General features: G+C 35.1%; 1 non-coding gene and 1 pseudogene across 1 annotated transcript; one reads left to right on the forward strand and one right to left on the reverse strand.

The window, feature by feature from the left end:
- The first annotated feature begins 8118 nt into the window (after positions 1-8118).
- On the forward strand, positions 8119-8190 carry TRNAM-CAU. Its single transcript has one exon. It is a non-coding gene; the product is annotated as a tRNA-Met (tRNA).
- A 402-nt stretch (positions 8191-8592) lies between these two features.
- LOC120147448 lies at positions 8593-11958 on the reverse strand (annotated as a pseudogene).
- Positions 11959-13479: the final 1521 nt, after the last annotated feature.

Raw genomic sequence — 13479 nt, forward strand, 5'->3', positions numbered from 1 at the left:
AATTCTGGGGCTCACTGCTCCAGATCCACTTACTATATCAATGCGTTCCACAGGATTGCAACCCTGCAGAAATTAAATATTTTATCAGTGCCCGAAAAGCACATGCAACAGATCAAATACAATTACTGCAAAGTATGCTCAACTTTGGAAATAAGAAAGTTTAAACAAATAGCACCTCGGATCGGAAAACCAAAACTCATTCCAGTATTTTATTAAACATAAATTGAGTTCTTACTTCTTATAATGTCATTCCGCCACAGTAGGGCATCATTATATTCACTCCATTATTCTTTTCCATCATAATAATCTTACTTTCCATCTTAAATCATTTCATCTATGAATAACATCAATTGATTTGAGCTTATTAATTGTGTCATATATATTTTTAGTGACAAATTACTCATAACTCATTGACATTGTTACTCCATTATTTCACATGCCAGACTCAATATTTTCCCTGAAAAACTCATATTTCGGTGCTATGATAAAAAGGGCATGGTTTTTATAAATATTTTAACAAATTTATCCTCAATTTTCTTAGGAGTAAAAACCGTCAACTGTTTTATCATGATAAAAACCTCCATTCTCCTTTAAGCTACAGTCTAAGATATAGTCCATCTGATTCGAAGTTCTATGCAATAGTAGGCCTTACTAATTAAACTAGTAACCAAACTAAGAACACCAAAACTGTTCAAGGTGTTGCTATTTACAAATACAGTCAAACAACAAAAAACATTTGAAACATAAAATGCACCAAAATCTATATAACATGATTATTAAGGATTTAAGGCATAATATATCTCTAACTATATGACACCTTAAACACAATTATAACCAAAAAAAGGAATTTCCAAGTCCCAAAAACCCCATATGATTATATGAGCAACTGAAAATGAAAGCTATCTCAAAGTGGGAATCTGTGCAAAATCCCTGCAAAAGGACTCTTTGTTACTTAGCAAAATATCGACCTCACTGTAAGTTCATATGGTGCAGAAACTACCCTCACAATCAAAATTTTAACAAGGGTAGTTAGGTCTTCTCCAGATATATATATATATATATATATGCAAGGCGACACAAATTAGCACATAGGCCGCAGTTTTATTTGATTTTCCTTTTCTTTGTGATTATTAATTCATTATTACTCCTCCACCAGAAACTAAGAGTTTCGTGCTAAAACACGCCAGAAAAAAATCAATTAAAAACGGTAAAATTCCAATCCGTCGTGTTATTATGCCGGAAATGCCGAAATAGAAAATTTTCTATTGCTTCGATATTTCAAGATTTACACACAAAATAAAACAAGCAATTTTGAAGTTCAAACAAGCTACTAATAATGCAAGTTTTTAGCGAATTTACATTTTCAAACAAGATATAACCGTTCAATCAGCATTATCTTCATCTGTTTCCTACTCAGATTAAAAAAATAAAATAAAATAAAAGTTAAGGTGATGATAGTACTTTACCTTACGATAAGTAGTGCCATCGGGTTCGACAGTCCAACCGGCCTCGTTACAAAGAGCTTTGAGAACTTCATTGTTATCGCAGTGCTTTGGAAGCTTATAGTTACCGTACATCCGGAGTCCGGCGAAGATCTTCGCTGCTATTGCTCTTCTCCGTCGCTCTCTCCGCTTGTTATTCTCTCTTTCTTTCCATGTCGGTAGCCTCGTACCCGACGTTATTTCAAATCAAAGGAAAGAAAAATAGATGCTATATGTATCGAAAATGTCCAGAAAAAAATTAATTTCTGGTTAAAAAGGAAAAACGAATAATAGAATTTGATTAAAATTAATCAAAAGATCAAAGAAAAACAATAGGAATCCTGTGTATGATGAGTCAAGAAAAAGGTGAATTAAAAACGATGATTTTCTGCTGCAACGACGGCCTTTCAAATGAAAGTGATCGGAGAAGGATCTTTAGTTTTCGAAATTGCAGATCGACGGCCGGAGATACAAAACGCCGGCGTTTACTGACGGGTGAATTGATGGGGAAGTGTAGAAGCAGATTTGATTGAGATCTAGATGGAAGTGGATTCGGATCGGCGGATTAACGGGTGGACCGCAAACAGACCGGGAAACAGCAAATGTTTTTCGGGTTGCTAATGTTGGAAACCCGGGAGGAAAAACGGAAGATGTTTTTTTCTAGGAAGCTTGAAATGGTAGCGCTTGGAAATTAACACGGATTTGCGAGGTGGTCAGCTAAAACTGCACTGATTATATATCATTGCCCTTGGTATCTTTTTAATTTACAAATTTGCCATTGATACTTATTTATCAAAGGGAAAGTTCAAAATAGTCACTAAACTATCCCAAAATGATTTTTCTGGATACTGAACTTTCAAAAATTACAAAATGAATATTAAACTTTTGAATTTATTACCTCTCTTCGGGCTGAATGTGACGCGGATAGAGATGACTACTGTACGAAGGAAAAAGTATGGGGTTCTTTCTTTCCTTTCCCTTAGTCTGTGCATTTGTGCTCAAAATCATTTTTGTTTTCCGATTTCTTCTGGTTTAGTTTGCAAAAATCTTTGCCAAATATGCACAAATGGATGATCGATACTGGTTGATGTTCATACATTGTCATAATGACAATAAACTCTTTTTTCCTTGATCTTAAAAATAGCATCATACGAAGCCAAATTTTTAGTTCTAAAGAAACCTAATGTGTGCGCTGTGCATAAAGCTTTGGCGTCTATGCAAGAAGATATATTTAGCATTGACAAATACGGTTTCATCATGCAAATGCCAAGCTAGTTTTAGCATTACAAAAGGAAGCATACATACTGTAACAACGATTAGAGGGAGTTGTGGCTTATCTGATACTAGTCTTCGAGTTTTTATTGCCCATGTGGGTTAAGATCCTGCTGATCAAAGCTTCCTTCTTCCCATTAACAGGAAGGTTGTGTGCATTTAAATAAATTTTCAAAGCTGCTGCTGTCAAATTGTTCAACTACCAAATGAAGAATAACGAGTATGATAACCATAAGAATTATGACTGCTAGAAAATCTATATTCTCAAAAAGGGAAAATTATTTTTTCTTCTGAGATATTATCACAATGGCCAGTCGGTAGGCCGAAAGATTTTATCAAAGACCAGAACGGGATGAAAGAATTTGAGAATACAAGCCAAATCCTTATTACCAAGCTAAACCTTCCTCATCGGGTGCCGTCTCATCAATGGTCTCAGGAATGTCGTCTTCTTCTAAAGCTAGAGCCTGCAATACTGCATAATGTCATCATGAAATAGTGACCAAATCAACAAAGTGTAACACAAGAACAAGATGAGCAACTTGGTTGTCCACTTCAACAGAAAAATAAAATAAAATTTGACTGAAATTTTATTACTATCAAACCTTAAATTTACCCAATACTATCTGACAAGCGGTAACTATACAAACTTGCACGTGCAGAAGAAAAAGAAATCAATTGAAATTTTGTCAATTCATGATTTAACTTTGTCCGTATATGTATTTATATTCAGAGTGGTAAGCAAATTGCAGTTCCATGATACAACTCCAGAGTAACTGTCGTGTATTCACAACTTCAATCATGTTGAAACAGAAATCAGTGAAAAATCTGTAAAGCAGCAGCCTTTTGAATTTGATCGTCATCAGCTCGAGGTGTATCATCTTCTGTATCTGGAAAAATCTGTGAAACATCCCCAATTCAATCAGTGGTAACATGAAAATCTTTTAGCATAAACTCATGATATTTACTTGACTCTTCCTCATCTCTGATGTCATCAGAGTATGGAAGGTATATCATGTGCATTCCAGGCGGCTCCACTTGAGCACCAGCACTAGTAACCTCATCCTGTGAAGTTTCAAGAAGATCAATAAACACTCACAATTGTCACTATAAACAAAAATACAAAGGAAAAAGTCCCATTTTATCCTTCAGTTTTGAAAAGCATAATTTGCAATTCTAATTGTGTCATGTGTCGGTGTGCTTAGTCCACTAATGGTGCTTATATTATCTCAGCATTTAATGATAAGGGAAAACAGAAATAAACAAGAAGTTGACAGCATATAGCTAGACAAGCAATGAAGAACAATTTCCCAAATACAGACTTTCACATGAATGACCAGATATATTAAAAATAAAAACATGAATGACCAGGTTTATATTCCCATATAGCAAGAAGTTGAATTTAGAATTTAACAATATTGTTGGTAATATTCCTCCACAAGTAATTAATATTTCAACTCTGGGGATTTTTTCCTTTGGCATCAAATCATCTCTCTGGCCATCTTCCATGGGCCTTTGGCTTCCAAACCTAGAAGGATTATATCTTGATATGAATCACCTTGTTGGTCCATTCCCAATGTTTATTCTTAATTCATTCAACTTATATTTTTATTTTCAATAAAATATTGCCAAATCAGAGTAGTGCAGCAGAAGCGTGGTGGGCTCATTACCCACATGTTCTAGGATCGAAACTTAGCTCTGATATGTTGAGTAGGTTGGCTTCATTCTTTACTAACTTTCATTTTTCCTTTTTCCTTCAACACTTTACTTTTTAATTGAACAAACTTTAAATTAAGTCCTCAGTAAACGAGCCAAATGATCAGAGAGTGCAAAGTTTGGAATCTGCACCTCAAGAGCTCTAATGATGTTCCTAAACTACACACACTCTGTTGATTCAATTTGGTATACTTGATTCGTTTTATTAAAATGTTATACATAGTCTTCCAAGTTCGGACGAGGGTCAAACAACAACCATTTCTACATTAAAAGCCTAATAAACAACCTTTGCCTATCCATGCCCAAAGGAAAACTGTGACCCCTTTCTTGGTTCAAACCAATGTAAAGTCGGAATCTATGGATTTACACGTTCCGTTTTGGAGGTGCAATTGACTTAATTTGATCCACTCATTAGATATCATCAAAATGAAAGAAAAAGACAGATTTGTTTGCTGCATTACCCGTAGCAGGGTTTAGCTTTGGAAATAATTAGGTGATGGTGTGATACTTTTTCTTGGTCTTTCTCACCACTGCACCCTTCCATCTTGAATTTATGTTTTGCCTGTTTTACGCGTCCCTGTTCTGTCGCCTAGTCATCTTTCTAGTGTATATAAAGAATGCATTATCTATCTACCAAACTCAATTGTGCCTTTTTTGTTAGCTTCACAAAATCAAATGGCCATCACTTTTCTCAACTTAGTTCTTCTCATCATCTTCCATTCTTCTATGACTACTTTCTCTCTGAAATCAACCACCATAGTTACAGACCAATCAGCACTTCTTGAATTGAAAAACCATATCAGTCACGACCCTGAAATGTATTAGCAACTAATTGGTCAGTCTCCACCCCTGTTTGCAATTGGTTCGGTGTCAGTTGCGGATCCAAGCACCGCAGAGTCACAGCTCTGGACCTCACCGGGTTGGGACTCGTTGGCACCCTTCCTCCCCACTTATTAGGGAATTTATCATTCCTTTCTCTTTTTTCCATCAGGAATAATAGTTTCCATGGCACATTACCTGTCCAGTTATCCAATTTGCACCGGCTGAAACATTTAGTCTTTGGTAACACAGCTTCAGTGGAGAAATCCCATCGTGGTTGGGATCTTTAACTCAACTTCGAACTGATTTGTACCAAAACAGCTTCCAAGGTGTTATCCCATTCTCTTTAGGCAATTTGTCAAAGCCAGAGAAGTTGAGCTACCAGATTATAGGTTCAATACCCTCCTCCATCTTCAATATATCTTCGTTGCAGGTGTTTTTTCTATACAATAACATGCTCACTGGTTCCATACCCTCTGTTTCACGCGATTTACCTTCGCTAAAAATATAGATTTCTCCTCAATAATCTCACCGGTCATATTCCAAAGGAATGTTTGATCATCTTCCAAATTTGAAAATCCTGTTCTTGAGTGTTAACAGGCTTTCTGGTGGAATTCCAGCTAATTTATTCAAGGGCAGAGAGTTGCAAGTTTTATCCATATCGTATAACCAATTGGAGGGGAAGCTACAAGGAGAAATTGGCAATTTGAGTAAGCTTCAATGCTTAGCTATTGATCATAATCACTTCCAAGGTAATGCCTCCAAGCTCACTTTGCTTGAAATGTCAAGTAATTACTTTTCGGGGTCCATTCCTAATGATCTTGGGAATCTACGAAATTTAAGGTCACTCAACCTGGAGGAAAATAATTTGATTTCCTTGGAAATGAGATTTCTCTCTTCTTTGACAAACTGCAGAGGCTTAGAAGTTGAAATTCGGCCACAACCCATTGATTAGTGGTGAACTCCAGGTTTGTTAGGGAATCTCTCAGGTTCTCTTCAGATCTTCTATGGTTTTGGTGCAACATTAGTGGTAGGATCCCGAGTGAACTTGGTAACTTAAGTAGCTTGATAAGGGTCGAGCTAGCCAACAATAAATTGGCGGGATCCATTCCTCCCACAATCGGAAGATTAAAAGAGTTGCAGGGTCTTTCTCTTGAGGACAATAAGTTAGAAGGAGCTTTTAAGAGCTTCGATGTTGAATGTGAAGTTCTCCGCAATATTCGTCACCGGAATTTAATCAAAATCATTAGTAGCTGCTCTAATGATTTTGATTTCAAAGCCTTAGTGCTTGAGTTCATGCCTAATGGGAGTCTTGATAAATGGTTGTATTCCGATAACCATTCTCTGGACATCCTACAAAGGTTGAACATACTGATACATATTGCATCCGCTCTGTAATATCTTCATCATGGTAATGAAACACCCATTGTTCATTGTGATTTGAAAACCCAGCAATGTTCTGTTAGATGAAGATATGGTTGCACGTTTGAGTGATTTTGGAATTGCAAAACTCTTATGCAACGAGGACTCGATGAATCAAACCATGACAATGGCGACAATTGGGTATATGGCACCAGGTGATATTATTTCTAATTAAACCCCAAGTTTCATTTTTTCCCTTTATAATGCTAGTTTATTTATTGAATTTGTTTTTCACTATCATGATCATTCAATAATGATGATGTTCTTATGCATTCATACACAGAGTATGGAATATGGAATTGTTTCGACAAAAGGCGACGTGTATAGTTTTGGTATTCTTTTGATGGAAACCGTCACGAGAAAAAACCCACAGATGAAATGTTTGCAGGAGAAAGAAGCTTGAAGAGTTGGGTGAAAGAGTCGATATCAAATCCGCTAATTCAAGTTGTAGACATGAATCTGCTTAGCACTAATGGGGGGAACGTTCAGCAATCAACAACTGTGCCTTGTTCATTTTGCAAGTCGGCTTAGAATGTTCAGCAGAAGTACCAGATGAGAGGAATGATATGAAGAGATTGTGATAAAGCTAAAGAAGATCAAAGTGAAGTTTTCTAGATGATATTAAACGGAAACGATGAAGAGGTTGTTTGTTAATTTAACTAAAAAAACATGAGATTTATTTCCAAACATATCTTTGATAATTATTTATCAAGCTATTTGAGCTTTGTTTATGTTAACATCTTTTCTTGGTATCAGGTTCGTGTCCATTACGCTGTAAAATGAAGGAGACTGGTCAGTGCTGGTGAAGGTCAACATCTTTTGTTCAATCATGCTCTGCAAACTGGTTGTATTATAGGAGTTCAATGTTCAATTCAAATAGGACAATGCATTCTACATTCTAACATAGGTAGAAGTGAAATATAGCATTGTTAAAGTGTTTTTTTCATGGCTGAAAAATGTGTATTCATGCCTGTTATCTATTATGTTAAATATTTACTTAAATCTATTTAAGTACATATTTACAAGTTCGTGATGTAATTTTTCAGTATTTCAATCTAATAGTACAAGTTATTGTTTATAGAACAAATTCAAAATTTTACAAATGAGCAAGATTAAAATATAAAGCTACAAATAAAAATTAAATATTATATAAAAAAGATTAACCATAAATTATACTATGAACATATATTTTTTTTCCTGAGGTTCATTCATAGGAGTTAAAAAGATATATATTAAAAAAGTTTAAATAAAAAATTATAATGATTAAAACAGTTAAAAATATAAATTATTTTTTAATATAAACATTGGGATTGATATAAATGTTTTTTAAAGAGTGTTACTGAACAAAAAAAATGAGAATGATGTCAATTTATATAATTAAATAATATTAGTTTCAACAACATACCAACATATCAGAGTGGCGCAGCGGAAGCGTGGTGGGCCCATAACCCACAGGTCCCAGGATCGAAACCTGGCTCTGATATTTCAGGGGAATTTTTCTCTTTCTACTAGTTATGCTGTTTTCTGTTTAATTTTGCTAATTCTCATTTTTTGCCTTGTAGCAAGAACTGTATTTTCACAATTGCTTATCATGTCTGTTTCCTTTTGCCACAAATTGCTTGTCTAAGCAAATACATCTTTTCTTGAAAATTGGCTGTAACTGCTCGGTTTCTATTCCCATCTTCCCGCTAGTGACCATTCTGTTTGGTTGTACAGGTTGCTAGGCCCGGCTAGTTATTCCTTTGAACAAAATTTGAATTTCAGACCAAAAATCCTCAATAAAACCAGCCAGATGATCAGAGAGTGCACAGTTTGGAATCTGCACCCCAAGAGCTCAACCGATGTTTCTAAATTAGAGATATTAAGCCATTGCACACCCTGTTGATTCAACTCGGTATACTTAATTCGTTTTGTTAAAATGTTATACATAGTCTTCAAGTTCAGACAAGGGTCAAACAACAACCATCTCTACATTAAAAGCCTAATAAGCAACCTTTGCATATCCATGCCCAGAGGAAAACTGTTACCTCTTTCTTGATTCAAACCAATGTTATCATTTTCATCAGAGAAACTTACAGCAACCTAGTGAACATCAAAAGTAAACACAAGTTAAAACAGAACATAAATGAGCGGCCCTAATGTTTATAAAGCGTTTCAAAGAAGATGAAGTACATGATTTACATTCAACCCTTGCATGCATTGCATTCTGTATCTCTCTATTTTCAACTCTCTCGGATCAAGTTGGTTGGCTCACTCAAAACATACTTTGGTAGTTCATACTTGGCACCTGTAAAAAAGAGTTGATAAGTTAGAAGAAATTTCAAGCTGGAAAATGTGACGTTTGCTAAGTTAATTTTTCAAGTTTGGTTATAATATATCAAAGTTCGAGTCAAAAGAGTAAATTTACCTCTTTCATCGTAGCAGACAGTTAAATCAGATTGCACTATGACCCCTGCACTGTCCACAATAGCTTGAGCAAGGGTTAAATCAGCTTCGGCAGCAGCTCGAAGTGCATCCCAGATCTCTAGCGTCAACGAAGTTGACATTTACAATCCAGATCCATGAGAAGTAAAGCAAATTAATTACATCATACAGATTAAAAGTAAAATTGCTCTACTAAAAGTAGGCTATTAAGAAAACCATACCTGTCAATTCACTTTCAATCATATACTTCTAGTGTTTCAATTCTACAGTAAACTACATAGCATTTTAGCAAAGAAACCAGATTCTTGTTGAGAAAGAAATTGAAGAGATACAGCATGTGTTATTTATTCCTGATTCTTTTTAAAATCATTTTATTGTTTGAAGTTCTTCCTTGGTTCTCTGTTCTTCTCCATTTCTATTAAAACTCTCCCCTTAGTTTCTCCGATTCTTTTCTTTGATTTCTTTCAAAATATCCTACTTATGTATTTGCCTACCTTGGAAGACATCATCCATCTTGCAATCATAGTCAATAATTAGAATCTCAATTGCTGTCACCAAGTACTGAGAGTTTGTACTTAGTCTAATGATTTTAAAAAATCCTATAAGCTTCAGTAAGACCTGATTTTGATTAAAGTGAGTGTAACTAAAAAGTCGTTTTCCTGGAACATGTGACATAAGAGTTATAAACTACGTCATCTTTCACTTGGTACAACTTACTCTGCCTGTGTATTTAACTGGAAGTGAATTGACGCTGCTATCAGAATCTCCTAAATATCAATGTTTAGTTGACAATCACATACGTGGAGAACATTCTAATGAGACCTTTAGTTCCCATTAATAACTCTACTTTCATCAATCAACACTAAAACAAGTTATCTTTAACGTATAGTTTAAACCCTCTCAGAATTCATGTTTAATGGACTGATTTGTGTTCCAAGATTGGTCTAAATTTCCAAAATTACAAGATTTTCAGCTGTTCATTAACTTCTTTGTCTCAGTTTTCCTTTTATTTCCTTCTGGGATATAAAATTGAAAGTAGCCCGATTAGTAAAAGAGTTGGCCTACGCAGTTTATACTTTTCAGTTTTAGTTGATTCCCATGCATTCTTAAGTAATATTTCAGATAATCTAAGCTCTTAACGTTACATATGGGGGACAAGGGGCTTAATGGATGTACAAGAATACACATGATTGCATGAATCCAAGTATATAAGTTATAATTTCATATTTAAAATCCAGGGTCTGATTTCAGAACCAACTTGAAAGGAAGTAGATCAATTCAGTCTGATTCAGTTTTCCATAAAAACATATCCAAACATGACTAGCTCAGCATATTGGTGGGTTAGTTGCTTATAAGAATCATTCACTCAGTGCTTCAGTATTTTCTGAGTTACTCATTAAGTAAAAATGACAAGTTTTCTCTATTTGGTCAACTCAAGATCAACAAAATTTCTTCTCACCTATAAAATTGATAATCATGGATAGATACTCATAATCTTATGCATAGAACCTAACAGTTGATTTCTAGTAACAGAGTCATTAGCGGTTATATGTTATAGGTAGCAATTACCTTCCCTTCCACCATAATGAGGTGCAGTGTCCCAGAACTCTTCACGCATCTGCACAAGTTGAGACTTCGTTATCGCTGAGGATGTTTCCAAGGTTTTGGCTTCCGGATCTTTTTCACATTCCCTATTGGATCCAAAAGAGTTCACTGTATCATTTACTACACGTAAACTTCAAATGCAAATCTAAAAGCGTGAGTTCATATTGCATGTTTACCAGAAAGAATTAGTTAATTAGTTCACAGATGTTAACAAGAAACTAACCACCCAAATACACAAGCACTACTTGTTTTGAAGATACCAAATAAAAGTTTCCTACATGATAAGAATTGGGACCTTAATCAATGGATTCATATAGCCACCCTTAAGAGGTGGCGTTCAGCGAGTTTGAGATTAGAATTCACATCTAATCCCTTCTCCTCACCCCAAACCGAGACCTTCTTTAGACCAAAACAAAGTTCCTATATGATTATGAATTGTGCTAACTGATCCGCCAATATACATATGACAATAACAAAATGAAAATATAATCAAATATAGCCCATTTCATGCAGCCAATACCTTTTTCTCCTCCTCCTTTTTGTAGCATAATTTGATCATGAATCTCCAAAGTTTCAAATATTGAATCTCAATACAAAAGCAAAATAGTACAGTAATAAACTAACTAACAATGCAGTTTCTTGCAACTCCAAAAATGCCATATTTCTTTATTGAAAAGCTGAATGGAAAACATTAGAAAATTCAGAACTGCTGGGAAACAAATTCAGTACTAATAGCAAGCTAATGATCGAACATTCAAAAAATCATCCCAAATTTAGCAACTCTCAGACCCATTTTTTTTCCTTTTTTTCTGAAACAAAAATAAACAAGTAAATGAAATTCAAGCAGCAGCCTTTTAGCTGCTTAGAAAATATCAGAAACTTTTTCCAATTAATCTAGAATTTGACTAGTTTAGCTCAATGTTTTCTCGAGCTCAAACAATTCACAGATGTTGTCATTGTTCTGTAAGCTTCCAACTTTCCCAACGATTTTCATAGCAACCAAGAAAAAGACCAAAGCAAACAAAGAAAAATAGCCTCACCGTCACCTTTGGCCGGCGTCGATCCTGCACATCCCATTCTGCTTTTCTTCTAAAACCCCAAACCAAAATCCCACAATTTCCGAAACCCAAAAAAGGAAATTTCTGTTTCTTTTTCAAAGAAAATTTGTGTTCATTGAAATTTGATTGAAGTCAAAGTTTATTTTGAGAAGAGAGAAAAGGAGAATAAATGTGTTCCGGTGTTAAAAGGCTCGGTTTCCGGTGAGTTGAATTAAAGGAGAAATTTGATTTATGATTGAGTAAATAATTATGTAATAAAAGGAGAAAATATATATAATAATAATAATCGTGAATCGATTGAGAGTGGTGGTTAGGGATGGCAAAAAAACTCGAATCCGACGGGGAAAATCGAAAACTGAATTAAACCGGTCGGGTTCGGGGATGATAAACGGGGACGGGGACGGGGACGGGAAAACCCATTTATTTTAAACGGGACGGGGACGGGGACGGGTTTGGTAATCCCCGCCCCGATTACCCGATTACCCGCCCCGATACCCGACCCGATAAATATTAAAAATAATTATTTATATATATATAATATTAATAAATTTAATTTAAATGAAAAATATATATTTATATATTTAATTTAAATATATATATATATACCCGGCCCGATTCTAGGCCCAATACCCGACCCAATACCCGGCCCAATACCCGTTTAAATAACCGTTTATGCTAAACGGGGATACCCGTTTCCCCGCGGTTTTCCCTGATTACCCGACGGGGATCACCGTTTAAATCCCCGCGATTTTTTAAACGGGGACGGGTACCGGTTTTTTAAACGGGGACGGGGACGGGGGGACCAATACCCGGCCCGAACCCGGCCCGTTGCCATCCCTAGTGGTGGTAGGCTGTCATGTTCCTTCTCCGTGACTTTATTTTTCGTTTTTTTCTTTTTATTAATTTTTCTAACTTTTTCTTGGGCTTCAATTCATTTATTTTGTCCTTTTAACTTTACAAATAAATCCATTTAGCTTTAATTTCTAACAATTAAGTCCTTCTCAAAACTTTTTCCCCATTTTTGATAACGCCTAAATGTATAGGAAGCCCATAAATTATGCTTAGGGTAAATAACAAATGGTCCCTCGAGTATAAGATGTTGCTTTGCTGAGTCCCCATACTATTAAAAGTTACAAAATGATCATTCGACTATATGATATTATTTTGTTGTGTCCTTTAACCATTAAAAATAATAAAATGGTCACCTGACTATTCATTTGTTTCAAACTCGTCCTTTTTCGTTAAGAAAATAGTAACTGGCTGAGCTGGACGTTAACTTGTTGACTTGGATTTGATAAAATCTGATCACATAATCGTTGAATTGTATTTTGTAGATCGACTCTCCATTTACATTATGTTGTTGAGCCAGTGCTTGAAAGCAACAACGATGCTACTAGACATCATTAAATATGATTTATTATATCACAATCACATGTTTAAAGTCTAGCTGAGACGACTGTCAATTTTTTTAACGAAAAATGACAAGTTTAGACAATTTTTATAACTTTTGATAGTCAGTGGCCTCAACAAAATAGCGTCCTATAATCGAGGAACTATTTTGTAACTTTTAATAGTCGGAATACTCAACAAAACAACATCTTATAGCCAAGGACCATTTATATGTTTTACTCTTATATTTATTAATTTAGTTATATATTTTTTAATTTAACCATATACTTAAATTG

Source organism: Hibiscus syriacus, unplaced genomic scaffold (genome assembly GCF_006381635.1).
Source record: "Hibiscus syriacus cultivar Baekdansim isolate YM2019G1 unplaced genomic scaffold, ASM638163v2 tig00110940_pilon, whole genome shotgun sequence".
In the NCBI taxonomy this organism is placed as follows: domain Eukaryota; kingdom Viridiplantae; phylum Streptophyta; class Magnoliopsida; order Malvales; family Malvaceae; genus Hibiscus; species Hibiscus syriacus.